The sequence below is a fragment of the Agelaius phoeniceus genome, chromosome 1 (genome assembly GCF_051311805.1).
Source record: "Agelaius phoeniceus isolate bAgePho1 chromosome 1, bAgePho1.hap1, whole genome shotgun sequence".
Lineage (NCBI taxonomy): Eukaryota > Metazoa > Chordata > Aves > Passeriformes > Icteridae > Agelaius > Agelaius phoeniceus.
This window is the reverse complement of record NC_135265.1, coordinates 141,211,989-141,231,510: the sequence shown is the minus strand read 5'-3', so window position 1 is coordinate 141,231,510 and position 19,522 is coordinate 141,211,989.

Here is a 19,522-nt window from a genome sequence, read left to right as displayed (position 1 = left end):
AAACTCCTTTTAGAAAGAGTTAATTTAATGCCTTTCCAGTATTTTAAGGAGTCAGATATTGAGTGCAGTAGTGCTAATATCTCCATGATACAGATTAAAATTGAACCAAGTAAAAATTAAATGCCTTGCTCTTAACCCCTGACATTATTTGTTACTGTGAGTACAGCTTTTTCCTTGGGATCAAAGCCAGTACAGTATGAAGTAATACCCATTTCTTTACCCATTTGTCTCTGCTGTGGATGATCGATTTCCTAATGGCTCTTCAGAGCACAGACCAGAGCACTGTAAGCCAGCCTAACCATGCAGAGCTTTCACCACAGTTCACAGACATTCTATTAAATTCAGGAGGTTTTTGGTTGGATACTGTTCTGTACAGAAGAGGTGTTAAATCAGCAGAGCCAAGTTTTGTCTGTCTTTAGCATAACAATTAGTTTTTGGATAAGCTTGGGAGTTATAAACATTTTCAGGAACTCCTTAGAGGTCATCTTTACCCAGCTAGATTATGAAGCTCACCAGGTATCCAAGAAACCAGTTATTGATGCATAGTTAATATAACACAATAAGATACTTCTACATCCCCAACTTCCAACTGGTGAGAGAGCAAATATATGTAACTTGCACAATTTGTGATACCATTTGGTCATATTATATAATGAAGTCCAGTAAGAGTCTCAGAATATTCATCAAAAGAAGGCATAACAAATGCACTTTTTATGCCTCATTCACTATAATATAATTCTCTAGCACCTACCATATAAGAGTAGCTAATAAAGAAGTGTGGATGCTTCCTCTAAGTTTCACCAGTCTATTTGGGAATCACAGGTAAAATCTGGGTTTTAATATATACTCATTAAATAAGAAAGAAGACTTTGACCTTGCAATGAATCCATTCTTGCTATTAGAAGATTTGCTTCACATTTCACTTGCTCATTGTCTACCTGCTGTTTGTTCTATCTACTTTTTCTTTTTGCTTCTGTTCTAGAAACCAGGATTTGCTTAGGCACTATGCAGCTCAAACAGAGGAGTATGAAATGACCTAAGGGTTATTCACATTTATTTTTTTCTCATGCACACTGCACTCTTGCAGAAAGATTATATGTAGAACAAGAAAATTTACCACTCTGCTTTTATTTGGCAATATTTTCCTTAACAAACAGGAATATTTACCCATTTTTGGAAAATATTTTGGCAAATATTTTCCTTAACAAAATCTCCTTTAAAATATTTGAGAGGTACTGAAAAGAGAATTTTGGATGGCTTTTTGGTTTCGATAATAATAAATATTATACAAAAAGCTGGTGTACCCTGTGGCCATGAAGGCCAACGGTATCCTGGGGAGTGTTAGGAAGAACTTTGTCAGCAGTTCAAGGGAGGTGATCCTGCCCCTCTGCTCAGCCCTAGAGAGGCACATCTGGAGTGCTGTGTCCAGTTCTGGTCCTCAGTACGAGAGACCTGGAGAAAATGGAGAGGGTCCAGAGGAGGTTCACAGAGATGATTAAGGGACTGGGGCATTTCTCTTACAAGGACAGTCTGAGGGAGCTGGGCCTGTTCAGCTTCAAGGAGAGACAGCTGAAAGGGATCTTTATCACTGTATAGAAGCATCTGAAGGAAGGGTGTCACAGGATGGATCTGGGCTCTTCATGGTGGTGCTAAGCAACAGGACAGGAGGCAATGGGCAGAAAGTGATGCACAGGAAGTTCCACCTGAATATGAGGAAGAACTTTTTACTGTGCAGGTGACCACGAACTAGAACAGATTGTCCAAAGAGCTTGCATAGTCTCCCTCTCTGGAGATATTCAAGAGCCATCTGGATGCAATTCTGTGCCAGGTGCTCTGGCATGACCCTACTTGTGCAGGGATATTAAACCGCATGACCCACTGTGGTCCCTCCCAGCCTCACTCATTCTGTAATATATATTTACATTCATAAATAAATTATAATTTGTTTGGAGGTTTTTTGCAACATCTTAACTCACTGACCTGGAATCAGGTTGATCAACAAGCTTTTAATTATCTTATTACAAACTTGTTTATTTTCTAACATATCAGGGAGATTGTTTTGTTTGGTGTTTTTTTTTTTCTTATAGTATTTTTTCCTCACCAAAATAAGGTTAATACAAGTTCATTCTCTGTTTGCATAAATAAACATTTCCAGGTTAGGTCTACAATGTATAAATTTTATGATGTAATACATATTTTAATTATTCTTATATGTACCCTTTAGGGGTCAGATCTAGGGAGAGAACCCAATGGGATTGCATGATGAAAAAAAAAATCTGTAATTACTATTCAACATATCATTCATGGGTCAGTGGTAAAGAAAGATGCCTAGGGAATATATTCTGCATATCCTTGTGTTTATTGGTTGAAATGTTATGCTAGTTTCGAACTAAACCTTTTCAATTAATCTTTTTAAATAATGTAGTTGAAATATTTATACATGGGAAATCTGAGCATTCTGCAGATCTTAAGGCCATATATCTATGACCATTTGTGAAGAAATTTAAATGAACTTGTCTAAATATATTGCTTATGTTAATAGGCTTGTAAGTCTTGATTGAACCCATGATATCTACTAGAGAGAGAGACTAGGCAATTTGCATTCTCTGCAGCAGATATTTGATGCTGCAGCTTCTTGCCTCCATCAGGTTACTACTGCTGTACTTGCTAGATCTTTGTTGTCTTGCCTAGCCCAACACTGAGCAGGTAAATATAAGTGATTATAAGTTTAAAATGTATTCAACGGATTACCATATGAATATGTTTCTGATGTAGTGAAGAGTGAATATTATTAGACTGCACTGCTGTGCAGTGAAGAGAGATGATGGAATTTTACCTTGCACAAAAAAATAATTTAAAAAAGATTATGAACTATAAAGGGAAACAATAAAGAAATGAATAATCAATTTTCGCATTTTAATCAAGAATTTACTTACAGCATAAAGGATTCCCACTAACTCTCACTTTATCTGTACAATCTCAGAGAGATTTGCATGGCTTCAGACTATACAGCATTGACAGCAGGTTCCTGTGGCCTAATCCATCGTAAGCATGGATCTCATCACTCTGCAATTACCTGACAGGAAATTGTAGGGAGGTGGGGGTCACTCTCACTTCCCAAGTAACAAGATAAGACAAGAGGAAATGGCCTCAGGTTACACCATCACAGATTTAGGTGGGATGTTAGGAAAAATATCCTTACTGAATGATTTGTTAAACACTGGAACAGGCTGCTGGGGAAGTGGTTGAGTCACCATTTCTGGAGGTATTTGGAAGAGGTGTAGATGTGGCACTTAGAGTTTAGTGGTAGATTTGGGAGTGCTGGGTTAACAGTTAGACTCAATGGGTTTAGAGGTCTTTCCCAGCTTAAATTTTTCTATAATTCTATGATGAGGAAGGGACATTCTAGAAGAAAGTAATGCAGGTAACTAATTTCTTCAGACAGAATTGTTAGTATGCAGCTTTGTGTTTATTGAATAGACTACAGTCGCAGAGCAGGTAAATGAAGCATGAAGTGTGATGCATTTAACTGAGTGTAATACAAAAACCAATTGCATCAAGTTTTAGAAACTGAGATTAGCCAGAAAGAAAAATTTGCAATAGATCTGTTGTTAGCAAAAATTATTGATTCACAGTGGATCCTGTGGCCTTTGTTTTTTCTTCCTATTAAAGATTTCTTATGAGTCCAATAAAATATAAATAATTGGACTGAATCATAATACAAATATTTTCCTACTTCCATGTGGGGTGATGAGTTCTCTATAGATTGCTAGTCCTGGGTAAAATAAATAAACAAGCAAACAAAGATGACATTACGGACAGAGAAAAATGTTATTTAAGTATTTTTAGATGGGGTAAAAAGTTCCTTCTGAACAGTTGTTAGACAAAATAAACACAGCTGCAAAGCAAAAATTATCCTTTCTTATAAAAAAAAAGAATACACTTGAAGATGATTATTTTAAATGTTGCATCATATGGTTCTCACCTGATGATTGAAAACTAATAAAGCTGAATATTAATTTATGCATATTTGTATATATCAGGTATGGAAATAAAGATCCATGTTGTTGGGAGTGTTTAGAGGACTGAAAAATCAAGACAGTTTTAAATTTTAAAATTAAATTTTGCTAATTTAGTTCAACAATGTCACAAATTACACTGATGGTTAATTATTTCCTGTTATAAATCATCACTATTACACCTAAAAAACTGGAAGAGTATTTTCTTTCATCCAGTGCCTGTATCTGATGAATGAATGTGAATTGGCTGAAGATTTATCTAAATGGAATTTGAATATATATTGCCAGTCTCTTTGACACCAGCTTTGGTGAAAATGTTTCTTTTTAATAATGCTGGCATTAGGAAATTATTTCAAGTGAATCACTGTTCTGTGTGCAGACTGTTAATGAAAATGTCTTTTCTTTCTCTAAAAAATGCAATTATTTTAAATTCTTACATTAAATTTCAGCCTTCTTGCTTTGACCCATATCTTTCTTACTTAGCATTAGATGTTTTAAAGATTGGAATCAACACTTATATTTTGTCTAGTTAATTCCACCTCTACCATGTTTATTTATGAACAAATATGTTAGCTTTATCAGCAATTTTAGTAGTTATTAAGATGACAGTTGTTGAACACTGTGTAGCCTTGTAAGCCCTAAGATGCAAGAAGTGGACCTTTTATTAGTATGTGGAAATTTAAGTGAGCTTGATGTTCTCCAAATGTTTCCTGCTGTTCCTACTTTGTGATCAGAATGAAAGTATTTAGAAGAAATAGGTGTCACACCAGACCATGTTAAAAAAAAAAATCATTCTTTGACTTCAGACAAAGTCAAAACAGCTAAAAAACAATTCTAGGTAACTTGGTTTGAATTACTGTGGGGCTTTGTTAAGGTGAAGTTGGGTTATGCAAAGGATTCTTTGGAGATTAAATGATACATAAAAGACTAGGGTCACTATTGAGGGAAAATGGTCAATCAGCTAATTTGGAAGGTTTGTTGTACTAATGGCCTATGATTTTTTCAACTATGAAATTTTTGTTTATTATTTTTGTGAAAGATAAAAGTCTCAGAGGAATGGAATAATTTTCAAATTTTTGTTTTAGCTCCCACTGTTTCATTTGTGTAGAAGAATTAGATTTTATTACAATAACTTAACAGACATAATTTTATTACAGATGTCTGAATTTTACACCTGTAAATAAAGTACCAACATAAACTCTTGCTGATTATGTATTGATGATGATCAGCAATTTTTAATGCATTAACACAGCTTGAACATTTGAACTTTTACTATTCATTTTTTTTTTTTTTTACTATTTATGGTTCCACTGTGGCACAGCTATTGCTATCTGAGTATACTGCATCTAAATTATTGATATTTAGTTTTACCTAGCATAACAATTAATATTTTAATATTGAAATATACTAATATGCAAAAAAGTTGTATGAATAGTTATCTAAGTTATCTGTATAATAGTTATCTGATATATTTCAGAATGGGAAAGTTAGTTAAAATATTTTTAAATTAATTTCCATTTATGGAACATCTGTACTGAAAAAAAACATGATTCCTTAACTTCCACAGCTAATCTTAAATCCAGAGAACATGCCCAACTGTCACAGTCAGATAGAAAATGCAATGCTGGGGTAAAACATTTCCAGTTAACAATGCATTTGTATCTGATCGGATAGCAATCTAACTCATTAGCTGAAAATCTTGGCAGAAATCGTCTTGGATGCACATTAATATTGCATGAGGATTGAGAGCTTGAGAGGTTCAATATTGGCATTGAATTACTCTGTGCTTTTGCTTCCATCACTTTGTTCTTTCACTTGCATGAAGTGATCTGATATCAATCTACACCTGTCCATACCTGTCTGTACACTTTAAACTTTGATTACATTGTTGCTTTCTAAGTTATTAGAAGGGAACTTTTAAGTAATAAGCTAAATAATAAGAGAAGCCATAATGTTGTTTGCTAAAGTATGGATCACAGTGGTGGAAAATCCCTGTAGCTTTCTTGGTTTTTAATGAATCTGGAAATGGTTGGTTGACACATCTTGTTTATTATGCATTGTCATTGTCATGTACCTCAGCCTTTTTTCTGGAGTAATTTCTGGTCCTCAGCAGTAAACCTAAAAGATTTGAAGTCCATGTTTTCCTAAGGCCCAGAAAGAGGAGAACAAAATGTATTTAAAATAGAAAGAAAAAAGAAAAAGAAAAAAATAAAGAAATTGTAATTTATTCTTTTCTTTAGTTTCTGTTGTGGACATCAGTGTTGGTGACTGATACAGACAATTCTATTTTTTTTTTCTTGAGAACATTTTAATGAAGCTAATCAAAGGAGAATCCTGATTGTTTATTAATTTTGAGCATTGTTACTTATCTTCTGCTGAGAGAAATTATTCAGCAGATGCAAGACATAAAATGTCATCATTTAATAACATGAAGTTCTCCTGCTTCAAAGGTTTCCTTCTGAACTGTCTCCTTCTCTGACAAAAGGATCCCTCAAGCAATGTTTGAAGTATAAACTCACATTTTCTTTGGGTTAAGTTTTAGAATGCCTTCTGGTTGAAAAAAAAATTTGAACCAGCATTTAAAAAGAAAATTAAAAGGGAATGTTTAAAATTTTATATTTGTCTACAGGGCATTCAGCCAGCAGTACTGGAACCATGTAAGTATGAAGAATGTTTAGAAGCTTATGGGATAAAGAAGCTTTTCAGTTGCAAGATAAATTATTTATCAGAATATTGGCAAGTTAAAGATGTTCTTCCCCAAGTTATATATATAATTTAGAAAATATCTGATCTTCAGGCCTATGTTCATCATCCAAAAGTAACTCATCTGGATTTTTTGGCTGGTTTCTTATCTCCGTAAATAAACCAAACTCAGTATGCAGACTCTTCACTCTTCATCCTCATCTGTCCTTGGAACACTCATGGGGTTTTATCTCAGCACAAATTAAGCCTCAGGGAAGCTATGACACATAAATCTATGAGCAGCATCACCACGTTTACGGTTTGGGAGTAATTTTCTCACCTCAGAGTTAGTAACTAGTAAAAGTGGTTAACATGACTCTTGAATTTTATTTTTAAATTAAAAATTACAAAACCACATAAGATTATGCATTTCTAAATAGCTATATTTAGAGATATGCAAAAATTGGAGTACATAGATTCTTAAGTCTTTAATTCTTTCAGAGAATGCATTATAGGTTTCCAAAATAAACCCTTTTGTGACATTATGTAGCTTTGATGGATGTTTGAAAAAAAGATGCAAACTGGATTTCTGGATCATTCACATCCCAAATTTGCAGAGCCAGAAGTCTCCATTGGCCTGTCAAATTTATTTATATCTTACAATTTTAGTCACAGAAAAGCAGCTTTAGTTTGCTAACAATATCATTGTTACAAGAACATTTGACAGTTTCAAATCCCTGTGTGTGAATAATACATTATTAGGTATATCATGTTTTTAAATAGTCAGAGTAATTTTTAAGATATAAACCCAGTATTTCTTAGTGGGACACTTCACATGAAACTGCTTGGGAATAACAGAGGTCATGTATTGACAAGTTTCAGCAATGAGTAATTCTTGCAACAGTGTGCCATTCACTCTTGGTAACTGGAATTGCTAAGGAACAAATAATTCCTCTTACCTGTTGGTTTTTTATTTTTTTTTCACATAAAGCTGAAGCACAAAAAATTTGTCTTACCCTAAATTAATTGACAGCTGGTCAAAAAGATACATTTATTTTGTACATGGTAAGAGAAAATGCATGACAGTAGACAGCTGAATATAGGTTTTATCATCATAAGCACAGAATGGCTACATCAGTCACAAGTGACAAACCCTGTAGTCAGCCTTACAGGTCATCCTATGCATCTGTCAATAACCTGGAAAAGCAGCCTTACCCAGGCAGTTTTTAACTACTGCATGTGCTGCATGTTGTCTAAGACAGCTTCAGAATAGCTGAATGAGGAACACAGGTATGTGAAAAAAAATGCCTGAAAATTGATGGATTTATAAACTATGTTTGAATTAGAAGATTTGTAAACTTACAGAAATCAGGGAATTATAATTTTACCTCTCCCAGTAAGTGATATAGTCTTCTTCAGGCATTTCTGTAATATTACTGTCATTAGAAGAATGCCTTATGCTATCTCTCTTCTATGACATGAACTTAAAATTTGATAAACTATGTTTTTAGAAACTTCTGCTGACTAAGAACTAATGAGAAGCTATGACATAAATGATATTACTTTATATTACTGCATATATTTAAATCTCTGTTACTGGTTATGTTTGGCTTTTGGTTTTCATACATTAACACTATGTTTCTAAGTAAGGATATGCAGAGATCTAGTAACATGCACATTATGAAATGTCATTCATATCTCAGGGAAAAACATGTTTTGGTAGTTTCACACAGTTGGTAATTTGAAGATATGCTACACATTTTGGGTGGTTATCTTTTCTAATTAGAGTCTGAAGTAAATAAGCTAACCAGCACAGTTGTTTAGGATTTTGCAAAGAGAATATATGCATAGTCTAAAGTATACCATAAAACATATTGTGCTTGGAGAAATCTCTAAATTCAAACTTTTTTACTTTAGAAGGCAAGGACAAATACAAACAACAGTAAACTATACTTGTTAAAGTTATGTGTATACATAAAAGTGAATCAGCCTATCTTTTGCTTCTATATATTGCAAAAAATAATAAATAGACTTTTGGGTAGTTGGAAAACTATCCTTTAGAATTAACTACATCAGATGATGATAATGTCAAATATTATAGCTGAAACATTTAATAAGTATAATAATTTTATGACCAGTGCTAGTATTTTCAATGAGGCAAGTGATAATAAAATATAACCATGCCTCTATGCAAAGTGACAGCTTAGAGTATGCATTAAATATTTATTTTTTACTGGATATTATATAGTTTTACTATTGCCTTCTCTTATAATTTCCTAGCCATCAGAGATGTGTTTGAAATTGTTATTCTGCTTCCATAGATCATCCATTAAATAGAAGAGGCAAATGTAACATTCTATCACCCACAGTCTACCTACTGAATTTCTAGGAGATGGAATTGCTTGTGAATTTTTGAAATAAAATTATTTCCCCTGTTTTTATTCACAACATGCTTAACATAAGTATAACATATTTCTATTCAGGAAGTTCAGCTGTTTGAATCATTTCACAGGTTACGAGGAATGGGAAAGCACAATTATACCTTTGTCATGGTTTAACACCAGCAGGCAGCTAAGCACTGGACAGCTGCCTGCTCATCCAGGGTTGCTTTTGAGATAGTTAGTATTCTTTTCTAGAGCAGAAACCTGACATGATGTAGGCTGGTAACTAAAAGTTTTTGTTATTATCAGTATAGGCCCCCTAGCTGTGTGTTGACTTGACAGTGCAGGAGTTCATCTTGTCTGGATTTCTTGGCTTGAGCTTATTTTAGTTTGCTTAGCTGTAACAGCTAATGCCTACATGGGTTTTATCTACTTTTTTTCTTATAATGGTATTACTTTATGTTGTAATGCCTACTATAAATAATTTGCATATTGATAGGAGTAACAATTAGTTACTGTATGTAGAATGAACTCAGAAAGCTCGTTCAACATATAACAGGAAAATAATTAAATTACACCTGAGGCATCAAGGCTTTCGGCAACTCACCAGTGGTGAGTTATGGCTACAAAACCAAATTAATAAAAAACCTCTCCATTTTGGGTGTAACACAAAAGATACATAACCAGCATCTAACTCATATTTAACATATGATACCTAACAAAGTCAAAAGTAAGATGAGTTATGGTCTAGTGCAGACAGAGCACAAAGCATGTTAGAAGAAAAATAGGACCTCAAGTGAACATTAGGGTGATGAAAAGAAAGCATGAACATCTTGCTAATCCTCACAAAGTGAAGAAGGAACACCCACAGCTAATCTCCTTCTGAAGGCTTCCAACTGATGACAGCTCACTGTTATCCCTCCCTGGCATTCCAAGACAGAAGCCTTCAGCCTTAGGACTTGAGGGAGCAGGGTAAACATAATGCTAAACACAGCAGAGGAAAAGGAGAGTTGTCAAACACCCCAGTTTTTATTTTAAACCAACTTTTAAATGTAACCTTGTAAGGGAAATACATACTGACTAAATTATTTCCTCTGTGAGTGCTAGTATCTCTGTACCTGACCTAATAATATTTTTTTTTGTGTTTTAGTTATGCCATAAAATTTTTTATTAGACTAGTAATACATTCTTGACATCACTTGTATGTAGTTACTTTTCTGCTTGTCCATTACAATATTTTGACCATACCATGTTTTCAGAAAATATAAACTGAAAGCAATAGGGAGCTGGATGGTGTTGGTCCAAATCTGGGGAATCCATATAAGAAAACATTTCTTTTTGAAGAATGCCTATTATCTAGTTCTATTAATTTTTCTGAGGATCTGAAAATGATTATTCACAACCTTTCTCTAATTGATATTATTAATATCATAGGCTTTTAGACCTATTTTATAATCACCTATTCAACCCATGTAGCTGCAACATGGAAGGAAGGTACCTTCTAGGACACAAGAATGAATGATAACAAAAAAAGAAATATTTCCTTGGGGCTAGAGAAGACAAAAGAGCTATCAGCTGCATAAGCAGATGACTGAGCAAAGCAGCTCCAGATCTACTATTAAAAACTGCTGAAGGATCTTGTCAGCCAGTCAGAGAGTACTGCTGGGAAAGAAATCTTTCTTGTCTAGGTAGCTGTACCCTGTGATTCACAGAAACAGGGCAAAATTTGCTTCAGTTTGGTAGAAAAGCATTATGTGTTTAAGATGCTTCATCTAATTAAGAAAAAAATGTAAAATGAGTCCAAAAATATTACTGTTCAGGGAACTGGTGGTGCAACAGTTTTCAAGTGTTGATAGAAGTCTCTCTTTAGGAGTCTGGAATGAATGTGTTTTTCTCATGTGACAGATGTAATAAAACACAAGATGAGAGTGAAAAAAAATCCCATTACTAAAGGGAATAGATTCTTTAAAAAGGTACTTCAAAGCTATTATTTTTTAGTTTGTATACTGTCACTTTATCTCTGGATTTTAAGGAGGTATAAGTAGATAAAACCCTTCCATTCCAAACTTTTCCAGCCAAGGTGTTTTCATATCCTGACATAAGCTATTGAACTCTTCACAGGTCATGAAACAGGGTGACATGGCTGATAACACTCAACAAGACCAGCTGTAATTCAAAAGCTCACACTAAATAACAGACAAAAAATATTCTCTTCTCACAACTTATATTAAATTGCTGTTTGTAGAATTGGTTTAATGCTTCTTAAGAATGCATACAGTACAAATCACATAAATTACCATATATAAACTGTCCCTATTCAGATTTACTAATTGGTTCTGAATTTAATTAAACTTCCAGTTAAAAGGGCAAACAGCCTTTTCTGTGTTGATTTCTCAGATGTAATGGGATCAACATGGCTGGCTGACAGGTGTCCTCCAGGCTGCTCCCTCAGTCTTCCTCCTCAGCAGAGCACAGGGAGAAAATAAGATGGAAAGCTCATGGGTAAGGATAAGGACAGGGAGATCACTCATCGATTACCATCATGCACAAACCAGACTCGACTTGGGAAATTAATTTAATTTATTGGCAGTTAAAATGAGAATAGGATAGCAAAAAATCCCCAAACTAAAACCTGCTTCCCTCCATCTCTCCCTTCTTTCCAGGCTCAGTTTCACTCCTTACTCTTTTGCCTTTCGCACCAAGAGATGTAATGGGTTCCATTTCAGAGAGATGGGAAATGGAAGCTATGGTCACTTCATGATGGGCTGTCTCTGTTGCTCGTGTTTTGTCATGCTCCAGCATGGGGTCCTATCCACAGGAGACAGTCCTTCACAGAATGTTAAAATATTAATTTTGTTCCCTCACAGTTTTTCTACTCTCTCACAGCTGTTGCACCATATTTTTTACAGGTTAGCACAAAGGTTCCACCAGCTTCATTGATTGACTCAGTGCATCCATTTTGGAGCTGGCTGAAACTGGCTCTGTCCCATATGGGGGCAGGTCATGGTGTCTCCTCACAGAGGCCATCCTCGAAGCCCTATCAAAACCCTTCCATGTAAACCAAATACAGTAAGTATTTTAAGTCTATGTCCCATATAGATTGTAGTTGAAATGGTTAATTCAAATTTTCTTATTGACCAAGAAATATATTTTGCCTTGAAAGGTGTCACAAGTCATTTGTAACTCAAGGATCCAAGAAAAGACCAGCAATGGTGACATCTTGGTGTTTTCTGTACACTACTTGTTAAAGGTAAAGAATCAGATTAAACCATTTTAAACTTCTGGAGAAAGTTCCATGATCACATGGCATCATTCACATAGGATACACTAAGCACTCCAACATCTGCTGGATAAACAGTGTAACAGGTGTAAAGACTCCAGGGAGCTTCTGAAAAATACTGAGGGACAGTTTGTTCATGCATACAGTATATGGGAGAGCATGTGGTCATGAATAAGGAAGAACCCACTGGTGACGTGCTTACTGGTAGCAGCCTTAACTATAGCACTTTGAGACAGAATGGTTTAAGATCCAAAGATAAATGAGTAAAAAGAAAAAAAAAATAGCAGAATTAGACTCTCTGGAGACCTCTGGAGAACAGATTCTGGCTTGTTAAAATTGTGCTTGTTGAGACATCATGAAAGTCTAGCCTGAAGAGAAAAAGAGGCCATGAAGAGCTGGTTGATTTTCAAGGTTTACATTCTCAAAGCACAGAATGATTCATGCAGATAAGGTAGAAAGTTTATTAGGGAAGGCAGAGTGCCAGGGGAGTTGAGCAGGGAGCCCCTGACTGAGCTCTAATGCAGGAAGAAAGTGTAAGGGGTGTGGAGATAAGGACTGGAAACCTGGAGGACCACAGAGATAATGCTCAGGTGTGCTGGATTGGAGAGCCAGTCCAAAAGCAACAGTTGAGGAGGAGGTAGAACTCATGAGGGATGTGAAGTGCAGCCCTCTGGAAGTACATTGGCAATGAGAAGGGTAAGGTTGAGAGAAATGGTTGAGAGGAAGGCTAAGGGAGATCCTGCTGGATTCTATTACTGGATGGGAGGCTGTAGTGAAGGCAAAACTAGACTGTTCTCAAAGGCCTTCAGTCCTATGACAGGAGGCAATAAGCCTCAAGAGCACAAGCAAAAAAAAAGAGAAATTATGATTATCTATGGAAAAGCCTTACTGTCAGGGTGATAAAACACACCAAGGAGTTTCACAGATAGGCTGTGAAATCTCAGTCCTTGGAGACAGCAAAAACTTGTGCAAAATCATCTTAAGTGGAGACCTGATTAAAGACAGGAATTATGCCTGATGACTTCAGGAGGACCATTCCAATTTTTCATTAAATTAAATCATATAATTAAATTGCAATTGTACAGAACTGTGAGGTCACGAGTGTCCAAAAAACCCCTCCCAATTTAGACTCTGTGTTGGTATTACTACATCTCAAAATTAAGCAGTAACTTGAGGTAGGAACATATTAGGGTAGGTTATCCCTTGACATTTCTTGTAATTCATGTTTTTATATTTGAGCTCTTGTATATATACATTTTTCTTTGTGATTAAAAACTTGATAAAAGTTAAAGCTTCTTTAAGTTGTATGTGATCAAAAAGTAAACTGTCCCTGTCTAATTAAATTATTCTAAGCCTTTTTTGCCCAGTAAGTGCAGTCACTCAACAGGGAAAAGACTTGTAGTCACAAAGATGGCAATATTCACATATGTCTGTGTCTCCTGCTGTTGAAATTGTCATTCTAAACATGTTAGTTCTTCCTTATTCGCAAAACTGATGCCCAAACTCTTCTCTACTGTGATTGACAGAGAACTGGTTTTATTTTTCTTTTTCTTTTTTTTTTCTTTCTTTTTCTTTTTTTTTATTTTTCTTTTTCTTTCCCAATACATGCAAGAACAAATCCCACTGTCATTGCCACTACCAATTTTTTGGTGTGATTTTGTCACTCTGTCAGGTCTTGCTTCTCTGTTTTCCTGTTTTGACTTTATCTTGACAAGTCATTTTTCATTTCCTGTTGCTGGATGTCCAGCCTTGAGTCACTTGAGGGATCCTTCTACCTGGAAATACATAAGCACTGCACTGGCATCCTCTAGAGAACCTTGTCCCTCCTGTGCTTGGTCATTCTGATTGATGACTACATATGCAACTGTCATCATAGAACTGTTGTTTGCAATTAGGAAATAAAATTACCTTCATTCTCACCTGTAATTAGGTAGAAATACATTATGTTTAGGTCGTTTATCTTTTATGGTCATTGATTAGATGGAAGTTTAGCACAATTCTTACAGTTTAGTTTATTCCTCATTTTCCTTCATACAGTCACTGAAAATAAGAATTTAGACTTCTGGAAGTGTTCTATTCATTAGAAGGTTTGGTTTTTTGTTTTGTTTATTTTCATTTCAGTCCTTTTTTATCTGGGCTTTTTACAGCAGATGTTGAAAGAAATTGAGTATTAGTTTTGTTCTGTAACTCTTACATGACTTTCTGATTCCAGCTTTTTGTAGAGTGATACTTTTGAAATAGCAAGCTGTCATGCTCACTTGAGGGAAACTTTGAAACATGGAGCACAACATAGATTTCTTTGGAATTGTGTTTAAATTCTTTTCTCCATGGTTATACTGCTGTCTACCACAATTCTTGTGTTTCATATTCACAGAGTTGGTTTGGCTCAAGAACTTTTTAATTACTTCAATCTAATTGTGATCATCATGCATCCTTTCATTAAAAATGTTTTAAAGAAAGACCAAACCAGTTCCAGTATTTCAATTGCAGTTATACTGACCTGAGATATATAAAAAGTTTACAAATGCTAGATTTTAATAACTATAGACAGAATATTTTATTCCTTATTTCCTAATGGGTTTAGGAATCCCTGGTGCACTGTACTTTATCTCTTAAACACACAATCATACCTTTTCAGTTTCATAATGAAATCAGATAACATAACTGTAAGGGTTTTAGTAATATTTACATATAAGGATTTTTGAAGATAATCCATTAACATTAAATGAAAACTCAAAGATTCTTAAGTAATCAAATACTCAAATCACTGTGATTTTAAAATCTACAAATAAAAATGATAATAATAGTAATACCTGAAGTGGAAATTAGGTTGGGAAAAATACAGGCTTTATTCCTATTGCCAAGTGTAAGAGAATCAATGGCAACCTTGAGACCCAATTTCTGGAGCATTTTATGAAAACTTATGAATACTTTCAGTGCAATTAAAAAGGGTCATTGACCTCAGGCTTGCAAAACTGACATGTTGTTAAGTGGGCTTTAAATTAAAGATAAAAGAGGGAAAGGAATCTGTCAAACAGCACAAAAGAACTGACATGATCTTCCAAACCACAAAATAAGGAAACAGTGAATGCAATAACTATTCTTTATTTCAGAACAAAAAGATTAATATTAATAATATAAAATGACTAGATGAAGAGAAAAACAAGAAATGCCATTATACAATCAGCCTATTTTAACCTTATTAAAAGCTTTGTGATAGTTTTGCATAAATGGATCATCTGTATGTAGACATAAAAGCAACTATATTGTAATGATGGCATATATAAAAAAAAGAGTAAGAAAAATTATGGAATCTTATTGGAAGTTCTTCAGGCTAATATCAAGAAAAGAAAAATAGAACTGAGGGAGAGGAATTTTTTTCTCCAGCCAACCAGAAATTAGCAATTTCCAATGTAGCTGATTGATTAGCTACCAAAAAAAGAGAGTCAAACAAACCAAAAAGATATATTTCTGAACAGATGCAGTTTTCCTACTCAGGGAGAACATTATTGAAATGTAATGTAAATCATCACAGTGATATAAAAATGCTTTTAAAAGCAATCATTTTTTATTACAACAGATTTTGTAGAAGTCCTGGGAAAGATTATGGTTTATTACCATAGAAATTAACTTTTTAAAGAAATAATACTGTGTTCCCCTGAGCATCATGAGCTAATGGCTTTAAATGGGAAAAATTTAACTATTCCAAAAGAAACCATAATTGAGATTAAACATGCTAGAAAACCTTCAACAAAATCCATATAAAAATCAACTTTATTCTGACTGTGATAGCTTTCTGCCCCAAAGCAAAACAGTTCCAGGGTTTAAGCTCTTCAGAGGGATTTTTTTTTTCATGTTCGATTAAACTCAATTTGAATTATTTACTCCAATTTTATATGTGTGTCTGCATGTATGTCTGTGTCTACACATCTTAATACGTTCATTGACAAAGCTATAGAGAATTCTCATCTTAAACAGGGCTTGCTAATTAACTTGCCCTCAAATGGGTTAAAAATGAACAGTGAGTTTCAGTTCTGTGACACAATCCAAATTAGTCACAGAAGACATCCAGATAGTCATCTACTCATAAGTATTTTCAATCTATCTCTCACTGCAATAATTAAGCATTCATTACAAAGTTTAGGAGAAAAATATATGCTATTCCATACGATCATCTTTGTTGCACTTAACAGCTAGTTATGTTTGTATAGAAGATCATGGAAGTGTCACTTTCTATTTTTCTCTTAATACTTTTCTTTTAGTTATCAGCTGAGGAAGGAGCTACCATTGAAATCTTTATTATTTTTTAGACTAAGTTAACATATTTTTGAGATATTAGTGCCTGATTCATGGTATCAATATATGTACTTGGGGCAGATGTTTTTTTCCAGCTGCAGAAGCATGCTTTCAGGGTGTAAATTCTAGCCAGACAAGACAGTTTGTTCAAGATCACTCATGTATTTTAGAATTCAGCATTTCGTAGCTCAATACTTGACCACAGTGAGTGATACTCATAAAGCCTGATACAAGGTGTCCCTTGAGTATGGAAGCTTTTCCTGGATTAGTTTTATTTCTGTGTATTTCCTAGCTAATTATCACTTCACTTAGGTACAGCAAACAAATGGAAAATGAGATTGTTCAAACACCCTCAGACTCACATTAGCAAGGCTCATTTTAATTACGGCAATTGGATGTCTTTTTATAACCTTTTGTTGTGACAAAAGCTGATTTTTATTTTTTTTTTGACAGCCAAAACTTGCTAAAGAGAAGTGATTCTTTGTACAGCTACTAAAATTAAGTAGAAACTATCCTTTCATTGGAAAAGATGCAGCTCTTATAGTTATCTTCATTAGCTGAGTGTATTTCCTAAATATGTGGTTATAATATGGAGTTAAGCAAACCGCTGAATATCCACCATTAGGACTGATTCAGATTCTGGTTTAATGGAGATTTTCATTTTAGATTGCTCAGTTTTTCTATATTAGATATATAATAAAATATTAAAAAATTATTTGAATACTCAACAAATTGTGCTACTTGCTCTGGTGTAAACATCAAATATTTCAATGTAAAACCTTATGCCTTGAAAATAAGCAAATGTTGACTGAATTGATCTGGAAAACACACGTCTCTTCAGCATCAGTTTATCCAGATGTTTTCATTGAACTGTAGACCTGTAGGTCTTTATCAAGAGCACATTTCTGATGTTATGTAAAATCAGTGGCAGAGGCTTTAATAACTTCGATGGGAGCATGACTCTTCCTGTGGTGCCATGGTCACTCCCAGGGCCAGATCCCCGCTGGAAATGGGCTACCTCAATGCTCCACACATAAGTTACTTGCAAGTAAGGTCTTCACATGGAAAAGGTTAAATTTAACGGGAGTGCTGTTTCCTTTCTCTCAGTAACTTCAAAACTGGGATGTGGAGTTGGGATGTGTTTGCTGGTGGTTGAGTGTTGTGCACAATGGGCTGAGGTTTATCAGCTTTTGTTGTCAAAGTGACACAGGTCTGAGTTTATTCAAAGAAGGTTGTGCAGACTGACAGGTGGCTGTATGTTCATCCTCCAGTGTGAGGGCATTTGGGGTGAGAAGCTCAGCTGTTCAGGGACCTGTGTCTGTTTTCACTAATTAAAGGCTTGTTCCTCAGGTCACCTCTCATGGGTGTTTATAGTTCCAGTGTTCCCCCATGCCTCCTCTTTAATTTTGGCTGAAGGAATGTTTTAAAGGACTCTGGAACGTGCTTTTGGGAAATTGAAAGCTCATTGTCTTGTAAGTAGGTTAAAGAAGGCTGTTACCTTTCCTAGTTATAAGTACAGAGAACATCTCTGAGAGAAAGATGGGCCTGTCTGGGGGCTGAAAGAATAAAGTTTTATGATGAAGATACTTCTAAATTATGTTCACTGGGGCAATTCACCCTTCAGTTATGCATACTTATGTAATTTTTTTTTAACTGGAAATCTGACTTCCTTAGATATTACTTTCTTAAAATTGATGTGCTTTCTGTGCAGCTTCTGTGACTATCTCATGAGAATTTCAGGCATAATTTGAGGGAAATAATCACTAATCCTTCAAGAATATTCCACTGATTATTTTGAGCTCATAGGTTTTTTGCATATAGTATCCTTTTGTTTGAAAAAACATTTTTATTTAAAAAGAGTTTTAAGTGTGAGAATAATTTTCTGGTTTAGATACATTTATGTTTTTATAATATTAAATTTAAAGTTTCATCTCTTAATGCAGCTCTTAGGAGAATATACTTCAGAAACATACTCAATATTTTTAAAAGAAGCTTTTAGAAAAAAATTACAATTGTATAGAACAATTATTCATTTTTGCAAATGATAGTGTATGAAAATATGAAGCTTCAAAATGACTGATGACAATACTGAATTACTTACAACAGTGCACTTGACCAGGTAAAAAGGTCAACATTATCCATTCAAATTATGTATTAAAAATATTTTGAACTCCTTTTCTTCCTTAATTTTAATTCTCACTGTGTATGTGTTGCTTGGTAACCTTGGAAAAGTTAGTTAAATGGAAGTATTTTTAGTTCCCCGTGTAAGATGCCATGGTGAGAAACTATTGACAGAGCGATACACAAAGGACTACCACCAGAGGCATGAAACATGTTTTGCTATGCCAAGGAACAGAAGTTATTATTAAAAAACTATTAATGAAAGCTTTTCACCACTGTAAGGGAAGACAACACAGACTCCAAAAAAGAGAGATCTTTGCCTTTTTTCTTTACCACTACTCTGTGCACTTGGGCCACCATTTTCTAAATCTCTCAGTATTTTTCCGGAAGAGATTCAGCGTCCATATTACAAGGAAACATTTTTTGGCACCTCACAAACTCATTTCCCAATGTACTTTTAAAAAAATATTTTTTATTTATCCTACTTGATGTGCATAAAACTCTTTTTAGGTTTCTTGAATTGTAAATTGCTCCTTGAACCTGTATCACTTGATCCTGAAGAAGGAATTCCCAACATAGTCATATTTGGTGGTGGTGTTGAATGGATCACTCTCTACCCTATCTGGCTATACAAAGATGACAATACCTCTATGTGTCACTATGTGACAGAAACCTGTTTGACCCTAACTTCCATTCTGGAACTTGTGGAAGTGGGATGGGCATTTAAATTATCTCCAGGACTT